Here is a 26,063-nt window from a genome sequence, read left to right as displayed (position 1 = left end):
GTTGGTCCAAATTGGCAAACTACGGGGCCACCGTGGGGCAACCCGAGGTTTGGTATCTCCTAGTGTGACCCATCCGTCGTGTCCTGAGAACGAGATACGCGGGTCCTATCGGGATCGTCGACACGTCGGGCGGCCTTGTTGGATTAGTTTTACCTTTGACGGAATATCTTGTGCATCGGGATTCCGGTGATGCTTTGGGTAATCTCAGAGTTGAGGTTTTCCACTAAGGAATCCGACGAGATCGCGAGTGACGTGATTGAGGATTTCTATGCGGCTTGTGGTAATTTGTGATGGACTAGTTGGAGCACCCCTGCAGGGTTAAATCTTTTCGGAAAGCCGTGCCCGCGGTTATGTGGCAACGTGGAAACTTTGTTTAACACTAGTTCTAGATAACTTGAAGTTAACTTAATTAAAATATGCCAACTGTGTGCGTAACCGTGACTGTCTCTTTCGTGAGTTCCTTCTCCGATCGAGGACACAGTGGGGTTACGTATGACGTAGGTAGGTGTTCAGGATCATTCATTTGATCATCAGTAGACACGTCCGTTATGCGTAGATCTTCCCCCTCTTATTTCTTGTACTCGTAAGTTTACCCACCAAATATATGCTTAGCCGCTGCTGCAACCTCACCACTTAACCATGCCTCACCCATTAAGCTTTGATAGTCTTGATACCCTTGGAAATGAGATTGTTGAGTCCACTGTGGCTCACAGATAACTACAACAGAAGTTGCAGGTACAGGTAAAGGTTACTTCACACGAGCGCGTCGATTGTTCATTTGGAGTTGCTTCTTCTTCTTCTTCTTCTTCTTCTTCTTCTTCTTCGATCTAGGATGGGTTCCAGGCCGGCAGCCTGGGATAGCAAGGATGGACGTTGTTCCTCTTTTCTCGTTTGTTTTCGTCTGTAGTCGGACCCTGCTCTTACTCTTGATGATTATGTAATGTATTGATGTGACTCTGATGTAGCTTGTAGCGAGTGTAAGCCAATTCTATTATATATCTCTTGTTTTTAGTACATGTACTTGTAATGATATCCATTCTTGCGACACGACGAGATGTGCTTCTATCCTTGACGAGGCCTCGTGCCAAATTGAGGATAGGGTCGCATCTTGGGCGTGACAACTTGGTATCAGAGAAGTACCGACCAAGGAGCCCCCTTGATTGATCGAACTTGGCCGAATCGAGTCTAGTGAAAAAAATACTTTGAGTCTAGTTATATATCGAAGAGTAGGATTCTTTTTTCTCCTCTTCTATGCTCTGGTGAGGAATCTTGACGTAATAATTTATTCTACTCCTCTTCTCACTCAAATGTTTTTTTAGGATCACGCGGGTATTTGTGAAATCTATATGATTTCGATGTGACGGAGTCCTGTCTTGGTGCATCCTGTCTGCTTTGAGTTTCAGGGGAGTTGAGCTCCGGGGGATTCTTTGCACATCGCCATCATTCAGATTTCTGAGTATCTAAGAACGAAGGATGTTCGTAATTGCTTCAATACTAGTAGTGGCGAGATAACCCCGATGTCCCTAGTACTGGTGCAGATTGTTCGGGAGTACTGCCATACTTTGTATCGTTGTGATCACGAAGGTCTCTTGTAGATGAAGGTCCGAGATTCTGGCTGTGTGTTGACGGATGTGATACAGGTGACAGGTTACTATAGGAGTTGTGTGATATTACTCCTTGTATCCGTGTACCAGATGGCATGACCAGAAATTTCGGGAATTCTTAGGTGGGAATTCAAGTAGTTACTTATAGGACGATCATCCACCAAATTCGTGTTGCTTCGATGTCAAGTGGTGATTTCAGATCTTTCCTAAGTGGTGTTCTCATATTTTTCATGAGAGTATTAATTCTGTTTCTCAAATCAATTGTCTTATCAATTCTTGTCAACCGGAGTCGTCATGTTAATTCTTTTCCAACCGGTGTGTTTCTCTTCAAGTAATTCTATCCTCTCCAATTTTGCAAGATCATTCTCTCAATTCTTTCCGGAGTTATCTCATCTGTCTCAAGTTGTCTTTGTTTTTCCCCGCCCTCCCACCCTTTTTCTTCAATGATTCAATTTTCGTCCAAGAGTTTTCTTTTCATTGTGGTTCCGTTGTTTGTTCTTTTCTCTCTTACCCGGCGATTCATTGTGTAGATTTTCAGGAGTTCTAGTTCATCATTCCTTCAACCTGGTTATCTTTTTCCGGTGAATTTAATTCAGTTGTCCGTGTTCATCATATCCTTTTTCATCCTCTTTAATTCTTTCCCATGTTGGAAATTCTTATGAGCCTATCTTGTTATTCATTCCTCTTTTGTTTCTATCCGGATTGTGGAAGATATCTCGGAAGTTTTGTGTTTTCAATTATTTCAATTATTTCGAGGTGCTCAACCTCATCTAGTTTTCATTTATACCGGTGCAATATCTCTCTTTCTAGCAATCTTGTCAACAGTGGTTTCTTTGAATGGGCCCATAACCCACAGGTTTTTCCCAGGATCTTATATGTCTCTTTTAATTTTCCGGAGTTCTCTTATTCTTTTTCAATGTGATGTAAGAATGATTTCACCAGTCATATTCCTTCTTAAGGATCAATTAGAATTAATTCTCTTATTTGGCTCAACCTTTCATTCTTCTCTATATCGGAGTGTCTCAGTTATTCGTGGTGTTGTTTCTCATCATCTTTCTAAGCTTGCTATTCGAAGGAGTGTTTCTCTCAATCTTGGTCCATTCTCTTTAGGATTCATCGTTTTAGCCTTCTGCCATCATCTCGAATTATTCCCAATCATGAGTAATCTATTTTTGGACATCCAGTGCTTTTTTGAGTTGTGTTCATTCTCGATCCTCCGAAGGCCAACATTTTAGAAGATTCTTCATTCTCAGCTTTCAGCTTTCATCCTCAATTCTTCTCCATGGTTGTCTCTTCGTTCATCTCTCGATTATCCGGTGCTTTGTTCAAGTTTTCTTTCGGGTGGATCATGATCTCTTCATTCTCATGTATCTCCATTAATTTTGGTATCCCCATTCAATTGTGAAGTCTTACCGGTGCTTCCTTCAATTAAGCTTCAAGTGGTGCGTACCTATCTCTCTCTTCAAGTTTCTTTCTAGAAGATTAAGTCGTATGCTAATTCCGTGCTTGTCATAAATAAAACTTGGTGAAGGATAAGCATAACATAATTCTTATTCTTGTTCATAGTAATCTGAATTGTTCGTCCGGAGTGGCTCATGATATCAATTCCTTTTTCTCAAGTGTTCTTATCTTTTCTTTCCGGAGTTCCAAGTTTTGTCAAGTATCTCTTTGTGAAGCTTCATCTAAATCTTGACACGGTCATAATCTTATTCTTTTCTACCTATAGATCTTTGCATCATTCATTTTGATACGGAGGCTCGTCATGGTGGTTCTTCAAGGATGTGATTCATTCTCATGTGCTCTTCAAGTTTCTTGTTGGAGTACCTCAAGTATTCTTTCTCTTGCATTTCCAATGCATTTTTTCTTCCTTTATCCTATGAGGTGTTGTTGGAGCATTCTTGTTAGTGTAGGAGCCTCAAAGAGTTTTCCTTTCAAGAATGAGATAAATTAATCCTTCGATTCTTTGATCATGAGATATTTTCAACCCATGATTTCTTCATTGAGCTATCTTGGTTTGGATTTCACCTAAAGCTTTTCCTATGGATTGTTGCTATCATGGTGCTTGTCATTAATCCTAGTTCTCAATGTATCCTCTTGGTGTAAGAAGTTTTGATTTCTTGTTGCTCCAAATCTATCCTTGTTTCTTTTAGTGGTTGTTTATCACCTCATATTTGTTGAGATGATTTTCATAAGCCCACTACTATCTTGTTCTTTTCATTGTTGGTTTTCCAACTATTCTGTCAATTCTCTATCCGGAGGCTCTTCAATTCTATTGTGATGATAGTTGGCATTCTTTCTTCAATCTCTTCTTCCGCTTGAGCTAGTTCCTATTCTATTGTTCCGGAGGCATTGTGTTGTTGCTCTTTTGGGTCTATTATGTTGTTCTATCAAGATCATTGTATTCCCTTGTTCTATTTAGTTGTTTGTCATGTATATTGTCTAATTCACTCTTCTTATCGAAATTTTTGTCCCATTTTCCTACCGAAGTGTTGCCGAAATTTTCCGTGAATTCTTGCTTGTTTCTCATATCATTCCTCATCTCTTTGCAGCCTTCAAGGATCGTTGGTTTCACTCGTTTGTCAAGAAGCGACTAAATTCTTACCTCTTGTTATTTCTCATCCTCTCGCCTTTCATTCTTGGATCTCGGGGCGAAATCCTCTTGTAGTGTAGGAGAGTTGTGACAGCCCGAGACTGACGCCCCACAAGATCCCCCCTTATTTCTGTTTCTGTCGTGTGATTAGTTTTATTTGTTGCATCGTCATTTAGTTTGCATCGTCGCATCATGCATGGCATCTTGCATCGTCTGTCACGTGTGGTGTTTTGAGTGTTGTGCTTCGAGTGATCACCGAGTCGTAGTGCGATAGTAGCTCCCCCTCTCCCCTCTTATTTCGTTTTTGCGGTTTGCTAAAGTTTCCCGTTTTAAACCCCTATTTAAAAGGGTTCGTCTTCTTCTTTTGAATAAAAGTCCTTTTATTAAATGTGGGGACAACCCCTTCGGTTTCCTTTTTTCCCTTTGTTTATTTTCTAAAACAGACTCTTTTCTTTTCTCCTTTAAAGAGCCTTTATTTTATTCTTTAAATAAAAGGGGTTTGGTTTTATTCTTTTGTAAGAAAAGGGGTTTAAATTTTATTCTCTTGTGAAAGGGTTTTATGTTAATTCTTGGAAAAAGGGTTTCATTTTTTTATTTGTTTTAAAAAATGCCCAAGCTATTTTATAGTTGGGGTATAATTTTCAAAGGAGCAAACATTTTTTTATTTTTGTTAAAAGCTTTTCTTTGTTTAAATTTTCTGTTAAAAAAGATTTCAAAAACCCAAAGGGGGAGAACCCCAGGCCAAGGCCCAAGGCCTCCCCTCCCCTCCAACCCTAGCGAGGGAGCCCGCAGCTCCCATCTCCCTCGTGCCGTCGTCTCCTCCCCTGCGATCCCCTTCTCTCCCTCCCGATTCCCCTCTTCCTCCCGCAGAGCCCCCTCGTGCAGCCTCTCCCTGCTCGCTGCTCCTGCCGACCTCGCCCCTCTCCATGCTCACTGCCTGCCGCCGCGTGCCGCCATGGCCTCGCCTCCCTCGCCCGCCTCTTCCCCCGCGAGCCGCCATGCTCCCCTGCCGCCTTGCCCCCCCCCCCCCCCGCGCGTGCGCTGCCCGAGGTGCTGTCGTCACCTCCATGGCCGACACCTCGTCCTCGCCCCTCTTCATGCCGAGGTGCCGCGGGACCCCATGCGAGCGCCGGCTTGCAGCCTCGCCATGGCCTGCCCGAGCTGCTCGTCGCCTCGCCGTTCCCCGCGTCCCCCGCCGGTGCGTCGTTCCCTGCCGAGCCGCCCTCCAAGCCCAGCCACCTGCGTCCTGCATGCTCGCCGGCGCGCCGCGCTGCTGCCATTTATGTTGCTGCTGCTGTCCGGTTGAGGTAGCCGCTGCTGTTGCCTTAGCCGTTGTTGCTGCTGTGCTTGCCTACCGCTAGCTCTTGCCTGCTGCCGAGCTTGTGCTGCTACCGGTTGCTATTGGTGATGCTTGCGTGCGCGCCATGATGGTAGTTGTTGTAGGTGCTAGCTGCTAGGTTGCTGCTGTTGCTGCCTTGCGTGCCGTTGCTCCTGCCAGATGCTAACCGCTGCCTGCTCGCGTCGCTGAGTGTGCCGATGATGTTGCTTGTGCCGCTGGGTGCCTGTAGATTGCTGGCTGCTGCTTAGGTTGCTAGTGCCTGCTGCGCTGCGGTAGCTGTTGCCTTGCTAGTCTGCTGTTGCTGCCTGTGCTTGCATGCCTTAGATGTTCCTGCCGCCGGGTGCTTGCCGTTTAGCTAGATGCATGTCATAGCTTGTTGTTGCTGCTAGCGTAGTCTGAGTCAGATGCTAGTGTTGTTGCTGGCGATGCTTAGTTGTTGATGCTTGCTTGCGTGTTGCTGTTGCCTGTGCTGCTGTAGATTGCTGTTGCTTGCTTATGTTGTCGTCGCCGCTTAGACCATCCCCGCGCCATGGAGCCGACAAGTTTGCTGTGTACGACGACATCCTCGACGACCCCCGAGAACGTGTTCGACTACAGACGCCGAAGACCCGTGAACCACGACGCCGAGCGGACGACTACCGTCGACGAGACCCGAGAACCACGACGACAACTACTTCCACGACGACCGTTATACTCCTTCAGCGAACTGAACCGCTCCGATATGAACGCTTCGAAGGTATACCGATGGAATGTTGTCGTGACCGTGTGCATGTGATGTATGAGATGAATGTATGTTTGCGTCGTATGTTGCCCGTTGCACGTGTACCTCTTTTGTTGTGCCTCGACACATGGGAACCCGGTAGCGGGATCACCCCATTCTTTATTTAGCGTTCCAGCACACGCTTCCTAAACGTTGGCACGTTATCTCGATGAGTTATTGGGATAGGAACGTTGTCGTGGCATCGTTTCCGTCTGGCCGCCATGGTTCTCTCTCGCTCGCCGTGGTGAGACATGTTTCTTTTCCTTCTTGCCCGTGGTGTTGTAACTTGCATGCATGACGCATTCATGGCATGATATATTGTGTTGCATGCCTCTTGTGCCATAGATCCGATCTTTGTTCCGCGTGTTAACCGACTAGGATGACTGGTAGAATCACCCGCTTCAGCCCTTGCCATGTTAACAACAATTTAATATTGTCATGTAAATAATCGGGAGTGAACTAAATAATTAATCGTGGAGTTTCGACGATATGTAACCCGTTGCATTTCGAGCTTCACTTAATGTGTAGTGTTTGCGTGAGGTGAATTGCCATGCCATCCCATGCATCATTGATCTGATCATGCATCATATTAGGTTGTGCATCATGTTGTGCATCGTGTGGTGAATATTTGTGTTGATGTTTGTTTCCGGTTTGCACCGTATCGATAGAGTTCCGCAAGCGTGTCGGAATGTGAGGATCCGTTCGACTGCTTCTCGGAGTTATTCTTCTTCCAAACGGGCTCTCAGGCAAGATGACCATTTCCCCACATACCATTACTATCATTGACATGCTAGTTATTTTGATGCTATCGATTATGTCTCGTTGCCTACCACATGTTAAATATCAGCCTCTCAACAATGACATGATCACCTTCAACCTGTACGACCTAGCAAACCACTGATTGGCTATGTTACTGCTTGCTTAACCCTCTTGTTAGCGTTGCTAGTTGCAGGTGTAGTTGCTTCCATGTGATAACATGGGTTCCTTGTCTTATCACCATATTTAAATGCTATTTATTTTAATGCACCTATATACTTGGTAAAAGGTGGAAGGCTCGACCTTTCTAGCCTGGTGTTTTGTTCCACCTTTGCCCCCTTTAGTTTTCGGCTATCGGTGTTATGTTCCATAAATGAGCGCTCCTAACACGATCGGGGTTGTTATGGGGACCCCCTTGATAATTCGTTTTAGATTAAAGCTGGTCTGGCAAGGCCCAACATTGGTACTACATTTGCCTAATAACTAATGAACTGCATAGGGAGTAATTAACCCGAGGATAATTTAATCAACCCGCGGGCCAGTGCTCCTCATGAGTGTTGGACCAAATTGCCAGACTATGGGGCCACCACGGGGCAACCCGAGCTTTGGTATCTCCTATTGTGACCCATCTGTCATGTCCTGAGAACGAGATACGCGGCTCCTATCGGGATCGTCGACACGTCGAGCGGCCTTGCTGGATTAGTTTTACCTTTGATGGAATATCTTGTGCATCGGGATTCCGGTGATGCTTTGGGTAATCTCAGAGTTGAGGTTTTCCACTAAGGAATCCGACGAGATCGAGAGTGTCGTGATTGAGGATTTCTATGCGGCTTGTGGTAATTTGTGATGGACTAGTTGGAGCACCCCTGCAGGGTTAAATATTTTCGGAAAGTCGTGCCCGCGGTTATGTGGCAACGTGGAAACTTTGTTTAACACTGGTTCTACATAACTTGAAGTTAACTTAAATAAAATATGCCAACTGTGTGCGTAACCGTGACTGTCTCTTTCGTGAGTTCCTTCTCTGATCGAGGACACGGTGGGGTTATGTCTGACGTAGGTAGGTGTTCAGGATCATTCATTTGATCATCGGTAGACACGTCCGTCATGCGTATATGTTCCTCCTCTTATTTCTTGTACTCATAAGTTTAGCCACCAAATATATGCTTAGCCGCTGCTGCAACCTCACCACTTAACCATGCCTCACCCATTAAGCTTTGATAGTCTTGATATCTTTGGAAATGAGATTGTTGAGTCCCCTGTGGCTCACAGATTACTACAACACTAGTTGCAGTTATAGGTAAAGGTTACTTGACGCGAGCGTGTTGATTGTTCATTTGGAGTTGCTTCTTCTTCTTCTTCTTCTTCTTCTTCTTCTTCTACTTCATCGATCTAGGATGGGTTCCAGGCCGGCAGCCTGGGATAGCATGGATGGACGTCGTTCTTCTTTCCTCGTTTGTTTTCGTCCATAGTCGGACCCTGCTCTTACTCTTGATGATTATGTAATGTACTGATGTGACTCTGATGTAGCTTGTGGCGAGTGTAAGCCAATTCTATTCTATATCTCTTCTTTTCACTACATGTACTTGTAACGATATCCATTCTTGCGACACGACGAGATGCGCTTCTATCCCTGACGAGGCCTCGTGCCAAATTGAGGATAGGGTCGCATCTTGGGCGTGACAAGTAGCTAGATGGATTTCTCTCTCGTTTTGCTTCTCAATACAATGGTCTCTTGGAGATCCATTTGATGTAACTCTATCTTTTGCGGTGTGTTTGTTGGGATCCGATGAATTATGAGTTTACGATCAGATCTATGATATTTTATCCATTCTTGATTATTATAGCCTCGTATCTCTTCTCTGGTATTTTGTTTTTGTCTGGGCAACTTGATATTTTATCTTGCAATGGGAAGAGGTGCTTTGTGATGGTTTCGATCAGTGCTCAATCTCAGTGACTGAAGGAGACATGACACGCATGTATCATTGCTATTAAGGATAAAAGAATGGGGTTTATTCCTACATGAATATATCTTGTCTACACCATGTCATCATTCTTAAAGCATTACTTTGTTTCTCCATGAACTTAAAACACTAGATGCATGCTGGATAGCGACCCATATGTAGAGTAATAGAAATAGATGCACGCAGAAGTCGGTCTACTTGTCTTGGACGTGATGCCTATATACATGATAATTGTATTGGATATCGTCATAATTATTTGATTTTCTATCAATTTCCCAACCGTAGTTTGTCTACCCACCATTTGCTATTTTCTCAAGAGAAGCCACTAGTGAAACCTAAGACACCCGGGTCTATTTCACATCATTTATTTGCAATCTCTATTTTGCTATTTGTGTTTCCATTTTATTTGCTGTTTTATTTTTAGATCTATATTATAAAAAAAATACCTTGTTACGCTTTATTTGCCATCACTTTATTTGCATCTATCAATCTATCGTTTTACCTTACCCATGAGGGATTGACAATCCCTACACGCATTGGGTTGTGAGGATTTCTTAGTTGTGTGCAGGTACCGCTTACATAGTCTTGTGGTTCCTCCTACTGGATTGATACCCTGGTTTCATAACTGACGGAAGTACTTGCCGTTGTTGTGCTACATCACCCTTTAAGCTTGGAGGGAAACCAAAGGAAATCAGCGGGGAGCCAAGATTTCTAGCGCCGTTGCCGGGGAATATCAAGTCAAGATCTATCACATTCCTACACACAAAGTCTCATCTCCTTGAATTTACATTATTTTCCATTTGCCTCTCGTTTTCCTCTTCCTACACACAAACTCTCATCTCCTTGAATTTATATTATTTTCCATTTGCCTCTCGTTTTCCTCTTCCCCACTTCTAAACAAATTGCCTTTTTATTTTCCTTCTTTCCGTTTGCCATTTTCTTGCCGGAACTCTTTTTTGCATGATCATTATGTCTTCAATTACTACTCCTCATTTGTCACCAGATTTCGAAGTCTTGTACTTCAAACAAAGACAAGGAGAAAATTAGAAAGATGCTTGGTATAGGTTGATGGAATTTTATCGTGTTTGAAATTTAAAAGGCTATGCAAAGACTTTTCTCCAGAATTTTTACATAGGATTAAACATGCATCAGAAACAACTTCTATATTTTGCCGTTAAAGGAAATTTTGTCGATATTGATGCTAATGTTGCTTATGAAATAATAGAAGGGATACTAGGGGTTCCGCCATTCAAAAAGGGATCTACTTTTACACAAGAAGGAGATCAAATATTAGGCAAATTCGGTGATCTACAGGAAAATTTTGTTGAATTGCAAAAATCTTATAAACCTCTCAAACATATCAGTGGAAACCTCAATCACATGAATACATTGATTACCTTGCGTAATAAGCGGTTGGATATTTTGGATCTTAATATGGTCTATTTTCTTGAGAATATTGGAAAATGTAAAGAGCCACCCGGGTTTGAGAAAGCTCTTACAAAGATAGCAAAAACTAACAATGACAATAATTTAATTTTTGCTTTATGCCTAGGTATGGGCATAAAACGATAGAGCTTTTTGGGAGGCAACCCAATGAATAAAACTGATTTTTCACTTTTGCTTTTTGTTCTTGAGTGTTTGAAGAATTATGCTATTGTTATGCTTGTGTCTTTTATGTTTTAATTAGTGTTTGTGCCAAGAAAACCTTTAGGATCATGTGCGGTGTTAGTTGCTTTGATCTTATTGAAAAAACAAAACTATTGCATTCAGTGGAAAAAATTCTAAAAATCACACAAGCATCAAAAGTGTCTGGATTTTATACACAAGATTTATATAGAAATTCCCTACGTTTCCGAAGCTTTCAGAATTTTTCGAGTTACACAAGTATGAGTAAAATTTGAATCTTTACAAATTGTTCTGTTTTTGACAAATTCTGTTTTCTTTGTGTTGTATGCTTATTTTGATGATTCTATGGTTTGTATCGTGGGTATAAGTCATGGTAACGTTAGAACACAGTACGTATAATGAAAAAACAAAGTTGGAATATGTTTTCAACAGTACCTAAATTAAAGTTTTTTATACTAATGGATCTCACGAAGGTTTCGTTGAGTTTTGTGTGATTGAAGTTTTCAAGTTTTTAGTGAGATCACGATGGATGAAGGAATAAGGAGTGATAAAAGACTAAGCTTGGGGATGCCTGTTAGAAATATGCCCTAGAGGCAATAATAAAATAGTTATTATTATATTTCCTGTTTCAGGATAATCGTTTATTATCCGTTCTATAATTGTATTGAATGGAAACATAAATGCATGTGTCGATACATAGACAAAATACTGTCCCTAGTAAGCCTCTAGTTGACTAGCTCGTCGATCAAGGTTGGTTAAGGTTTCCTAGCCATAGAAAACTGTTGTCACTTGATGACTGATAACCCACAAGTATAGGGGATCAATTGTAGCCTTTCTCGATAAGTAAGAGTGTCGAACCCAACGAGGAGCTAAAGGTAGGACAAATATTCCCTCAAGTTCTATCGACCACCGATACAACTCTACGCACACTTTACATTCGCTTTACCTAGAACAAGTATGAAACTAGAAGTACTTTGTAGGCGTGATAGGATAAGTTAGCAAGAAAAGAAAGAACACGTAAATAAAGACTAGGGGCTGCTAAGAAACAATTACGTTAGTCTAACGAGTGCGGAAAAGTGGTGGTAGGAGTTGCAGAATTGTCCCTAAGCAATTGACTATGTTACTAGACCGATAGCAAGTTTTATATGGGAGAGGCCACTGCTAGCATGTCATCCCTTACTTCGAATTATATACACTTATGATTGGAACTATTAGCAAGCATCCGAAACTACTAACGTTCATTAAGGTCAAACCCAACCATAGCAATAAGATATATTGGTCCCCCTTCAATCCCATATGCATTAATTTCTATGCTAGGCCTATCAACATACAACTAACCCAATGGTGTGATCCACGCGCGCACTCATATGATGGGCACCAAAGGACAGCAACATAACCACAAGCAAATTAAACCAATAATAGCAATTCATCAATCACCGATAGGACAACAAAAATCTACTCAGACATCATAGGATGGCAACACATCATTGGATAATAATATGAACCATAAAGCACCATGTTCAAGTAGAGGGTACAGCGGGTTGGGGGAGAGTGGACCGCTGAATATAGATGGGGGGAGGTGATGGAGGTGTTGATAAACATGACGGAGGTGTTGGTGTAGATCGTCGTCACACGATGATGTCCCGGACAGCGTTCCGGCGCTGCCGGGAGAGAGGGGGAGAGAGCCCCCTTCTTCTTCTTCTTCCTTGACCTCCTCCCTAGATGGGAGAAGGGTTTCCCCTCTGGTCCATGGTCTCCATGGCGGCGGAGGGGCGAGAGCCCCTCCAAGATTGGATATCTCGATCTGTGTCCTTCTGTTTCTGCGCTCCCAGATTCTGCCTTTCACCGTTTCTTAAATTCCCGGAGATCCTAACTCCGATTGGGCTGAAATTTTAACACGATTTTCTTCCGGATATTATATTTCTTGCAGCGAAAGAAGGGCCAGAACCTCCATAGGGATTGGTCACAAGCCTTCCAGGCGAGCTCCCTCCCCCAGGCCGCGGCTAGGGGTCTTGTGACCCCCTCGGGCATCGTTTCACATTGATTCTTCTTCCCAAAAATCATAAATATTCCAAAAAAAATCCCCGTAGGTTTTTTATTGCGTTTGGACTTTGTTTGGTAAGGATAATCTGTGAAACAACAAACATGCAACAAACAGGAACTGACACTCGGCACTCATTCAATATGTTAGTCCCAAAAATAGTATAAAAAGTTGCCAAAAGTATATGAAAGTTGTAGAATATTGGCATGAAACAATCAAAAATTATAGATACGATGGAGACGCATCAGCATCCCCAAGCTTAATTCATGCTCGTCCTCGAGTAGGTAAATGATAAAAAAGATAATTTTTGATGTGGAATGCTACCTAGCATAATCTTGATCATATAATCTAATCATGGCATGAATACTAAAACACGAGTGATTCGAAGCAATAGACTATCATTTGACATAAAGACAATAATATTTCAAGCATACTAACAAAGCAATCATGTCTTGTCAAAATATCATGGCCAAAGAAAGTTATCCCTACAAAATCATATAGTCAGGCTATGCTCCATCTTCCCCACGCAACGTATTTAAATCATGCACAAGCCTGGTTTTAGCCAAGCAATTGTTTCATACTTTAGTGTTCTCAAACTTTTTCAACTTTCACACAATACATGAGCGTGAGCCATGGACATAGCACTATAGGTGGAATAGAATATGGTGGTTGTTGAGAAGACAAAAAGGAGGAGATAGTCTCACATCAACTAGGCGTATCAACGGGCTATGGAGATGCCCATCAATAGATATCAATGTGAGTGAGTAGGAATTGTCATGCAACAGATGCACAAGAGCTATAAGTTTATGAAAGCTAAAAAAGAAACTAAGTGGGTGTGCATCCAACTCGCTTGCTCACGAAGACCTAGGGCGATTGAGGATGCCCATCATTGGAATATACAAGCCAAGTTCTATAACGAAAATTCCCACTTGTATATGAAGGTGACAACATAGGAGACTCTCTATCATGAAGATCATGGTGCTACTTTGAAGCACAAGTGTGGTAAAGGATAGTAGCATTGTCCCTTCTCTCTTTTCTCTCATTTTTTTGTTTGGGCTCTTTGGCCTCTTTTTTTTCTTTTTTTTTTTGTGGGCTCTTTGGCCTTTTTTATTACTTCCTCACATGGGACAATGCTCTAATAATGATGATCATCACACTTTTATTTACTTACAACTCGATATTTAGAGCAAAATATGACTCTATATGAATGCCTCCGGCGGTGTACCGGGATGTGCAATGATGTAGCGTAGCAATGACATCAAAAAACGGACAAGCCATGAAAACATCATGCTAGCTATTTTACGATCATGCAAAGCAATATGACAATGATGGTGCTTGCCATGATAAACTGAACGGTGGAAGTTGCATGGCAATATATCTCGGAATGGCTATGGAAATGCCATAATAGGTAGGTATGGTGGCTGTTTTGAGGAAGGGTATATGGTGGGTGTAATGCACCGGTGAAAGTTGCGTGGTACTAGAGAGGCTAGCAATGGTGGAAGGGTGAGAGTGCGTATAATCCATGGACTCAACATTAGTCATAAAGAACTCACATACTTATTGCAAAAGTCTATTAGTCATCGAAACAAGGTACTACACGCATGCTCCTAAGGGAAGGGTTGGTAGGAATTAACCATCGCGTGATCCCGACTTCCACACAAAGGATGACAATCAGTAAATAAATCATGCTTCGACTTCGTCACATAATGGTTCACCATACGTGCATGCTACGGGAATCACAAACCTTAACACAAGTATTTCTATGAATACACAACTACTCACTAGCATGACTCTAATATCACATCTTCATGTCACAAAACTATTGCAAGGAATCAAACATATCATATTCAGTGATCTACAAGTTTACGTAGGATTTTATGACTAACCATGTGAATGACCAACTCATGTTAACTCTCTAAATAGTATAAGTGAAGCATGCGAGTTTAATTCTTTCTACAAAAGATATGCCCCGCTCTAACAAATATAAGTGAGGCAAAAGAGCATTCTACAAATGGCTGTTTTCTATGTGTAGGGAAACAGGCAATCCAAATTTCAAATGAAATAAGTGAAGCACATGAAGCATTCTATAAGGCCATACTCAAAAGATATAAGTGAAGTGCAAAGATCATTCTATAAATCAACCAAGGACTATCTCATAGCAACATGGTGCATAAAATAAAAAGGAAAAATAAACACAAAAGACGCTCCAAGCATTTGCACATATCATGTGACGAATAAAAATATAGCTCCGAGTAAAATTACCGATAGATTGTAGACGAAAGAGGGGGTGCCTTCCGGGGCATACCCAAGCTTAGACGCTTGAGTATTTCTTGAATATTACATTGGGGTGCCTTGGGCATCACCAAGCTTAGGCTCTTGCATCTCCTTATTCCTTCATCCATCGTGGTCTCACCCAAAACATGAAAAATTCAATCACACAAAACTCAAGAAAACCTTCGTGAGATCCGTTAGTATAATATAGTAAATCACAAATTTAAGTAATATTGTGAACTCATTCCAAATTCATATTAGCATTATATCTACTGTAATCCAACTTTACCATGGTTCATACCCCCCGATACTACCCATAGGTTCATCAAAATAAGAGAACAATGCATAGAAAATAGAATCTGTCAAAAACACAACAGTATACCATACTTCTGATACTCCAAAAATTCTAAAACATTATGAAAATTAGGGCAATTTGCATATCAATCACAGCAAAAATAATCAACTCAAAATCTCTTTATGGATAGGAATTAAAAATAATTTTCGTGAGCACAAAGTTTCTGTCTTTTTTCAGCACAATCAAACAACTATCACCCAAACTAATCATAAAGGCCTTACTTGGAACATTATTTTTATAATACAATGGAATTGTACAAGGGGATAATTATTTTTGCGAGAAACTTCCATGAAAAATTCTTCATTGTTTCCATGAGCATGAACACAAGTGTTCAAGGTCGACCCTCACTTCCGCAATGCATCACCTTTCAATCGCTTCTCTTTTTGAAAAAGTTTTAAGTTCCCCTCTATATTTTTTAAAACTAAATAAAAGCACTCAATAGAAATAAATTACTCTCTAAAACTTCCGGGTTGTCTCCCAGGCAACGCTTTCTTTAAAGCCATTAAGCTAGGCATAAAGTGCTCAAGTAATGGATCCACCCGGATCCCAAGGTATATCAAAGCCAATTTTAATTAACAATGATTTGTAATTTAGTAGTGAGCACAAGGTAACATATATCATGAAATGACGAAGTCTAACTCTTTTCCTATGCATTGGCATGTCATAAAAGAACAATTCATGCACATCAAGTAAAGGCCAATACATAGCATAAGCAGTTTCTTGCAATTTTATCGTATTGGAAACATGGAGAGGTGGAGATGTAGTTCCTCTCTCATAATAATAGCAAGTAGGAGCAGCAAGCACATGCATATTATATTCATCAAAATCATCATGTGTAATAGTAGAAGGCAACCCATCTATGTAATCCCTAATAAGAGCAAACTTCTCCGATATAGTGTAGTTGGGAGAGTTCAAAAAGATAATAGGACTATCATAAGTGGGTGTGATAGCAACAATTTCATGTTTAACATAAGGAACTATAACAAGTTCATCTTCATAAGCATCATTCATATTGGCATCATGGCCACAAGCATAGCAAGCATCAAGTTCATCAAAAAGGGATATTTCAAACGAATCCAAGGGATCATAGCAATCAACATAGCATTCATCCTTCGGTAAGAACGAAGGGAATTTAAACAATGTATGAGTTGAAGAGTAACTCTCGTTAGAAGGTGGGCACGGGTAGCTAGTCCGCTCTTCCTACTTTTGTTCTTCGCTCTCCTCATCATCTTTTTCATCTAATGAGCTCACAGTTTCAGCATTTTCTTCTTCCATAGTTTCCTGCAATATATTAGTCTCTTCTTGGGCAGCGTAGAATTTCTCCATAAATCGATCAATATGGGCATTATATTCATAATTAGTATAACAATAATGAAGCATAACCAAATTTTCCAATCGGTATGCAGCATCATCATTATCTTCACACATTTTAAACAGAGCTTCAATTTCATAAGCACCCATAAAAGCAACAAACTCTTCTATTTGCTCCACATCATAGTATTCATATATACCATTAGCATAAGAAGCCAAGGTTGCATTAGCATTAAATTTACAAGAAAAGGGAGGTGTTGAGCCCTCATCCTAGAGCAACAAGTAACATCATATCTCGAGCATAGCTCCCAAGCATACCATTTCAACATATGAATTTGATCCCATAATAGTTTTATTTTTTGAGTCAAGCAATAATCCCTAAAGTATTCACATTGATCCAACATGTATCCCATTATATAATTTAATAGGGTTTTCTCAGGATTATTAAAGAAGTGCATAATATTTTCCACATAACGAGCATCGAGGGTTTTAGGAGGTTCCCCATCTCCATGAGTAGCAAGTACACCTAATTTTTTTGGTATTTCGTGTTCCATATCCATAACTAAAGATAGAGAACAACTTAGATTAGCAAATAAATCTACTTAGTGATAAAGCAAACCAGCACACACGAGAATATTCACCCCCACGCTATTGCTCCTCGACAACGGCGCTAGAAAAATATCTTGATAACCCACAAGTACAGGGGATCAATTGTAGCCTTTCTCGATAAGTAAGAGTGTCAAACCCAACGAGGAGCTAACGGTAGGACAAATATTCCCTCAAGTTCTATCGACCACCGATACAACTCTACGCACACTTTACGTTCGCTTTACCTAGAACAAGTATGAAACTAGAAGTACTTTTTAGGCGTGATAGGATAGGTTAGCAAGAAAATAAAGAACACGTAAATAAATACTAGGGGCTGCTAAAAAACAATTGTGTTAGTCTAACGAGTGTGGAAAAGTGGTGCTAGGAGTTGCGGAATTGTCCCAAAGCAATTGACTATGTTACTAGACCGATAGCAAGTTTTATGTGGGAGAGGCCACTGCTAGCATGTCATCCCTTACTTGGAATTATATGCACTTATGATTGAAACTATTAGCAAGCATCCCCAGCTACTAACGTTGATTAAGGTAAAACCCAACCATAGCAATAAGATATATTGGTCCCCCTTCAATCTCATATGCATCAATTTCTATGCTAGGCTGAAGCTTCTGTCACCCTTGCCCTCCAATACATAGTCCTATCAACATACAACTAACCCTATGGTGTGATCCACGCGCGCGCTCATATGATGTGCACCAAAGACAGCAACATAACCACAAGCAAATTAAACCAATAATAGCAATTCATCAATCACCGATTGGAAAACGAAAATCTACTCACACGTCATAGGATGGCAACACATCATTGGATAATAATATGAAGCATAAAGCACCATGTTAAAGTAGAGGGTACAGTGGGTTGCGGGAGAGTGGACCGCTGAATATAGATGGGGGAAGGTGATGGAGGTGTTGGTAAAGATGACGGAGGTGTTGGTGTAGATCGCCGTCACACGATGATGTCCCGGGCGGCGTTCCGGCGCTGACGGGAGAGAGGGGGAGAGAGCCCCCCTTCTTCTTCTTCTTACTTGACCTCCTCCCTAGATGGGAGAACGGTTTCCCCTATGGTACATGGTCTCCATGGCGGCGGACGGTCGAGAGCCCCTCCAAGATTGGATCTCTCTCTTTGTGTCCTTCTGTTTGTGCGCTCCCAGATTCTTCCTTTCACCGTTTCTTAAATTCCCGGAGATCCATAACTCCGATTGGGCTGAAATTTTAACACGATTTTCTTACGGATATTATATTTATTGCGTCGAAAAAAGGGCTCCAACCGCCTTAGCGATTGGTCACAAGCTTGCCAGGCGCGGCCCCACCCCCAGGCCGCAGCTAGGGGGCTTGTGACCCCCTCGGGCATCATTTCGAGGTGATTCTTCTTCCCAAAAATCATAAATATTCCAAAAAAATCCCCGTAAGTTTTTTATTGCGTTTGGACTTTGTTTGGTAAGGATAATCTGCGAAACAAAAAACATGCAACAAACAGGAACTGGCACTGGGCACTGGATCAATATGATAGTCCCAAAAATAGTATAAAAAAAGTTGCCAAAAGTATATGACAGTTGTCATATATTGGCATGAAACAATCAAAATATAGATACTATGTAGACGTATCAATGACGGGATCACATCATTAGGAGAATGATGTGATGGACAAGACCCAAACTGTAAACGTAGCATATGATCGTGTCATTTTATTGCTGTTGTTTTCTGCATGTCAAGTAAACATTCCTATGACCATGAGATAATGTAACTCACTGACATCGGAGGAATGCCTTGTGTGTATCAAACATCGCAATGTTACTGGGTGACTATATAAAGTTGCTCTATACGTATCTCCGAAGGTGTCCGTTGAGTTAGCATGGATCCAGACTGGGATTTGTCACTCCGTGTGACAAAGAGGTATCTCCGGGCCCACTCAGTAATACAACATCAGAAACAAGCCTTGCAAGCAATGTGACTAAAGATTTAGCCACGGGATCTTGTATTATGGAACGAGTAAAGCGACTTGCCGGTAACGAGATTGAAATAGGTATTTCGATACTGACGATCGAATCTCGGGCAAGTAACATACCGAAGGACAAAGGGAATGGTATACGGGATTGTGTGAATCCTTGACATAGAGATTCAATCGACAAGATCTTCGTAGAATATGTAGGATACAATATGGACGTCCAGGTCCTGCTATTGTATATTGACTGGAGAGTGTCTCGGTCATGTCTGCATAGTTCTCGAACCCGTAGGGTCTGCACACTTAAGGTTCGATGACGTTTTGATATAGTTGAGTTATAGGTGTTGTTGACCGAAGGTTGTTCGGAGTCCCGTATGTGATCCTGGACGTCGCGAGGAGCTCCGGAATGGTCTAGAGGTAAAGATTGATATATAGGTAGTCCTGTTTTGGTCACCGGAAAAGTTTTGGGCTCATCGGTAGTGTACCGGGAGTGTCGGGAGGGTGTAGGGGGACCACCGGGAGGGGTGTGACGACCCAAGAGCCTTCTGGGCTATGAGAAGGGGTGGACCAGCCCCTGGTAGGCTGTCCAAAGCCTCTCTCAAAACCCCATGCGGCTAGGAGAAGAAATAAAAGGTAAAGAACTTTTAAAAGGAAGGGAAAGGAGGGGTCCCCCAAAGTAGTCCACCTTCCCACAAGGAGGTGGACTCCTCCTTTGGTTCGGCCGACCAAGGAAGCCTCCTCTCCTCTCCTCCTATATATACTAGAGGTTTTGAGGGGTTTTGAGACACAATAATCAGCCACGTGCTGCCCTCTCTCTAGATTTGTTTCTCCTCTAGTCTAGTTTTCGGCGGTGCTTAGGCGAAGACCTGCTAGACTAGCTCCACCACCATCGTCGTCACGTCATCGCGCTATCGGAGAACTCATCTACCTGTCTGCACCCTCTTGCTGGATCAAGAAGGTTGAGATTATCGTCGAGTTGTACGTGTGCTAAACGTGGAGGTGTCGTCCGTTCGGCGCTAGATCAGGGCGGATCGTGGGACGACGACAATTTGGATCGCGAAGACGTTCCACTACATCACCCGCGCTTCTTAACGCTTCCTGCTTAGCGATCTACAAGGGTATGTGGATCCGATCTCCCTCTCGTAGATGATCATCACCATGATAGGTCTTCGTGTGCATAGGAAAATTTGTGTTTCCCATGCAGCGTTCCACGACAGTGGTATCAGAGCTAGGTTCATGCGTAGATGATATCTCGAGTAGAACACAAAAGAGTTTGTGGGCGTTGATATTCAATTTGCTACCCTCCTCAATCCTTTCTTGATTCAGCGACATTGTTGGATTAAAGCGAGCCAGACCAACTTTACTCGTACGCTGAGACCAGTTTCATCGACTGACATGCAACTTGTTGCATAAAGATGACTAACGGGTGTCTATTTCTTCAACTTTAGTTGAATCGGATTTGATAGAGGCGGTCCTTGGAGAAGGTTAAATAGCAATTTGCATATCACCGTTGTGGCTTTGCGTAAGTAAGATGTGATCATACTAGATACCCATGGCAGCCACGTAAAACATGTAACAATAAATTAGAGGATGTCTAACTTGTTTTTGCACGGTATTCTTGTGATGTGATATGGCCAATGACATGATATGATATATTGGGTGTATGAGATGACCATGTTGTAGTAGTTAAATATCGACTTGCACGTCGATGCTACGGCAACCGACATGATCCATAGGGTTGTCTTTAAATTTATTTTGCACTTGCAAATGTTCTTGCTATATCGCTAGGCAGTAGCTTTAGTAGTAACAACATAGATAGCGCGACAACCTCGATGGCAGCACAATGATGGAGATCATAGTGTGGCACCGGTGATGATGGAGGTAATGTCGGTGCTTTGGTGATGGAGATCAAGAAGCACAAGTTCATGGCCATATCATGTCACTTTTGATTTGCATGTGACATTAATCCTTTTATGCACCTTATTTTTCTTAGGACGATGGTAGCATTATAAGGTGATCCCTCACAAAAATTTCAAGGTAAAATTGTGTTCTCCCCGACTATGCACCGTTGCGATAGTTCGTCATTTCAAGACACCACGTGATGATCGGGTGTGATGGACTCAACATTCACATACAACGGGTGCAAAACAGTTGCACACGCGGAACACTCAGGTTAAACTTGATGAGCCTAGCATGTACAGACATGGCCTCGGAACACAGGAGACCAAAAGGTCGATCATGAATCATATAGTTGATATGATCAACATGGAGATGTTCACCATTGAAACTAATCTCAACTCGCGTGATGATCGGACTTGAGTTAGTGGATTTGGATCATGCGACACTCGAATGACTAGAGGAATGTATATTTGAGTGGGAGTTTATCGGTAATAGGATTAGCTAAACTCAATTGTCTTGAACATAGTCTAAGTAATGTTTGCAAAATTTTATGTTGTAGATTTGTGTAATTTTATGTTGAACATTAGCTAAACATAGTCTAAGTCCACTTTGCAAAATTTGTGTTGTAGATCAATGGCTCACGCGAGAGTCACCCTAAATTTTAATACGTTCCTAGAGAAAGCTAAGTTGAAAGATGATGGAAGCAACTTTGTAGACTGAGCTCGTAATCTTAAGTTGCTCCTGCAAGATGGGAAGAAGTATTATGTCCTTAATGCTGCGCTAGGAGATGAACCACCCACTACGGCTGACCAAGATGTTAAGAACGCCTGGTTAACACATAAGGAGGACTACTCAGTAGTTCAATGTGCAGTCTTGTATGGCTTAGAGTCGGGACTTCAACGTCGATTTGAGCGTCATGGAACATATGAGATGTTCCAGGAGTTGAAGTTTATCTTTCAGAAGAACGCATGGAACGAGAGGTATGAGACCTCCGATAAATTCTATGCTTGCAAGATGGAGGAGAATTCGTCTGTCAGTGAACATGTGCGCAAAATGTCTCGGTACTCAAACCGTCTAGCTGAGCTAGGGATTGAACTCCAGCAAGAAGCTATCACTGACAGAATTCTTCAATCACTGCCACCAAGCTACAAGAGCTTTGTGTTGAAATATAACATGCAAGGGATGAACAAGTCACCCGGCGAGTTATTCGCGATGCTGAAAGTCACAGAGTCAAAACTCCGGAAAGAGCATCAAGTGTTGATGGTCAATAAGACCACTAGTTTCAAGAGAAACGGCAAAGTCAAGAAGGGTACCTCCAAAAAGAGCGGCAAGCCTGTTGCCAATCCGACGAAGAAACCCAAGGCTGGACCTAAGCCTGAAACAAAGTGTTATTATTGCAAGGTATTGGGTCACTGGAAGCGCAATTGCCCCAAGTTTTTGGCTGATAAGAAGGCGGCCAAGGAAAAATCAGGTATATTCGATATACATGTTATTGATGTGTACTTAACCAGCTCTCGTAGTAGTGCCTGGGTATTCGATACCGGTTTTGTTGCTCATATTTGCAACTCGAAACAGGAACTGCGGAATAAAAGAAGGCTAGCGAAGGATGAAGTGACGATGCATGTGGGAAATGGTTCCAAGGTTGATGCAATCTCTGTCGGCACAGATTCACTTCAGTTACCATCAGGATTAGTTATGAACTTAAATAATTGTTATTTATTACATGTGTTAAGCATGAACATTATATTTGGATCTTGTTTATTGCGATACGTTTACTCGTTTAAGTTAGAGAATAATTGTTGTTCTATTTCTATGAGTAATATCTTTTATGGTCATGCACCCAATGTGAGAGGATTGTTCATATTGAATCTTGATAGAGATGATACACATATACATAACATTGAGACCAAAAGATGTAGAGTTAACAATGATAGCGCCATGTTTTTGTGGCACTGCCGCTTAGGTCATATTGATGTAAAGCGCATGAAGAAACTCCATTCCGATGGGCTTTTGGAGTCACTTGATTTTGAATCACTTGACACGTGCGAACCATGCCTCATGGGCAAGATAACTAAGACTTCGTTCTCCGGTACAATGGAGCATGCAAGTGACTTGTTGGAAATCATACATACCGACGTGTGCAGTCCGATGAGTGTGGAGGCGCGCGACATAAATCGTTATTTTCTCACCTTCACTAACGATCTGAGTAGGTATGGGTATATCTACTTGAGGAAGCACAAGTCTGAAACATTTGAGAAGTTCAAGCAATTTCGGAGTGAAGTTGAAAATCATCATAACAACAAGATCAAACTCCTACGTTCTGATCGTGGGGGTGAATATCTGAGTTTCGAGTTTGGTGCTCACTTAAGACAACGTGGAATTGTTTTGTAGTTGACACCTCCTGGAACACCACAGTGTAATGGTGTGTCCGAACGTCGTAATCGTACTTTGTTAGAAATGGTGCGATCTATGATGTCTCTTACCGATTTGCCGTTATCGTTTTGGGGTTATGCATTAGAAACAACTACATTCACTTTAAATAGGGCACCATCAAAATCCGTTGAGACAACACCATACAAACTGTGGTATGGCAAAAGACCGAAATTGTCATTTTTAAAGTTTGGGGATGTGATGCTTATGTCAAAAAGCTTCAGCCTGAAAAGCTGGAACCCAAAGCAGAAAAGTGCGTCTTCATAGGTTACCCAAAGGAGATAGTTGGGTACACCTTCTATCTCAAATCCGAAGGCAAAGTATTTGTTGCTAAGAACGGAGCTTTTCTTGAGAAGGAGTTTCTCTCAAAAGAATTGAGTGGGAGGAAGATAGAACTTGATGAGGTTGTCGAACCTCTAATCCCTCTCGATGGTGGCGCAGGGCAAGGGGAAACCCCTGCCATTGCAACACCGGTTGAGGAGGAAGTTGATGATGATGATCATGAAACTTCGGATCAAGTTCCTATCGGACCTCGCAGGTCGACAAGATCACGTACTACTCCTGAGAGGTACGGTAATCCTGTCTTATCAATCATGTTGTTAGACAACAATGAACCTATGAATTATGAAGAAGCAATGGTGGGCCCGGATTCCAACAAATGGCTAGAGCCCATGAAGTCCGAGATACGATCTATGTATGAAAACAAAGTATGGACTTTGGAAGTATTACCTGAAGGCCACAAGGCTATTCAGAACAAATGGATCTTTAAGAAGAAGACGGACGCAGACGGTAATGTGACCGTTTATAAAGCTCGACTTGTGGCAAAGGGTTTTTCACAAGTTCAAGGAGTTGACTACGATAAGACGGTCTAACCGGTAGCGATGCTTAAGTCCGTCCGAATCATGTTAGCAATAGCTGCATTTCTCGATTGTGAAATCTGGCTGATGGATGTTAAAACGGCGTTCCTTAACAGTTTTCTTAAGGAAGAGTTGTATATGATGCAACCAGAAGGTTTTCTCGATCCAAAGAATGCTAACAAAGTATGCAAGCTCCAACGATCCATTTATGGACTGGTGCAAGCATCTCGGAGTTGGAATAAGCGCTTTGATGAGGTGATCAAAGCATTTGGGTTTATACAAGTGGCTGGAGAATCTTGTATTTACAAGAAAGTGAGTGGGATCTCTATGGCATTTCTAATATTATATGTGGATGACATATTGCTGATTGGAAACAACGTGGAGTTTTTGGAGAGCGTAAAGGATTAGTTGGATAAAAGTTTCTCTACGGAGGACCTAGGAGAGGTTGCTTGCATTCTAGGCATTAAGATCTATAGGGATAGATCAAGCCGCGTGATAGGACTTACACAAAGCACATACCTTGATAAAGTTTTGAAGAAGTTCAAAATGGAATAGTCCAAGAAAGGGTTCTTGCTAGTGTTACAAGGTATAAAATTGAGTAAGACTCAGTGCCCAGCAACTGCAGAAGATAGAGAACAAATGAGTTCCGTCCCCTATGCTTCAGCCATAGGTTCTATCATGTATGCAATGTTGTGCACTAGACCAGACGTCATCTTGGCCATAAGTATGGCACGCAGGTTTCAAAGTAATCCAGGAGTGGATCACTGGACAGCGGTCAAGAATATTTTGAAGTACGTGAAAAGTACTAAGGAAATGTTTCTCGTTTATGGAGGTGACGAAGAGCTCCTCGTAAAGGGTTACGTCGATGCAAGCTTGGACACCAATCCGAATGACTCTAAGTGTCAAACGGGATACGTGTTTATTCTTAATGAGGGTGCGGTAAGCTAGTGCAGTTCCAAGCAAAGCGTCGTAGCAGATTCTACATGTGAAGCGGAGTACATGGCTGCCTCGGAAGCAGCTAAGGAGGGTATCTAGATGAAACAGTTCATGACGGATCTTGGAGCGCACTAAATCCAATAACTCTGTTATGTGACAACACTGGTGCCATTGCCTTAGCAAAGGAACCAATGTTTCACAAGAAGATCAGACATATCAAACGACGCTTCAACCTCATCTGCGACTACGTAGAAGGAGAGGACGTGAATATTTGCAAAGTGCACACAGATCTAAATGTAGCAGACCCGCTGAATAAACCTCTTCCACGGGCAAAACATGATCAACACCAGAACTGTATGGGTGTTAGATTTATTACAATGTAAGTCGCATGGCGATGTGAGGACTAGATTATTGACTCTAGTGCAAGTGGGAGACTGTTGGAAATATGCCCTAGAGGCAATGATAAAATAGTTATTATTATATTTCGTGTTACAACATAATCGTTTATTATCCATGCTATAATTTTATTGAATGAAAACATAGATACATGTGTGGATACATAGACAAAACAATGTCCCTTGCAATCCTCTAGTTGGCTAGCCAGTTCATCCATGATAGTCAAGGTTTTCTGACTATATACAAGTGTTGTCACTTGATAACTGGATCACTTCATTAGGAGAACCATGTGATGGACTAGACCCAAACTATGAATGTAGCATATTGATCGTGTCATTTTATTGCTATTGTTTTCTGCGTGTCAAGTATTTATTCCTATGACCA

Source organism: Hordeum vulgare, chromosome 3H, assembly GCF_904849725.1.
Source record: "Hordeum vulgare subsp. vulgare chromosome 3H, MorexV3_pseudomolecules_assembly, whole genome shotgun sequence".
NCBI lineage: Eukaryota > Viridiplantae > Streptophyta > Magnoliopsida > Poales > Poaceae > Hordeum > Hordeum vulgare.
Note: the sequence above shows the minus strand (reverse complement) of the source record.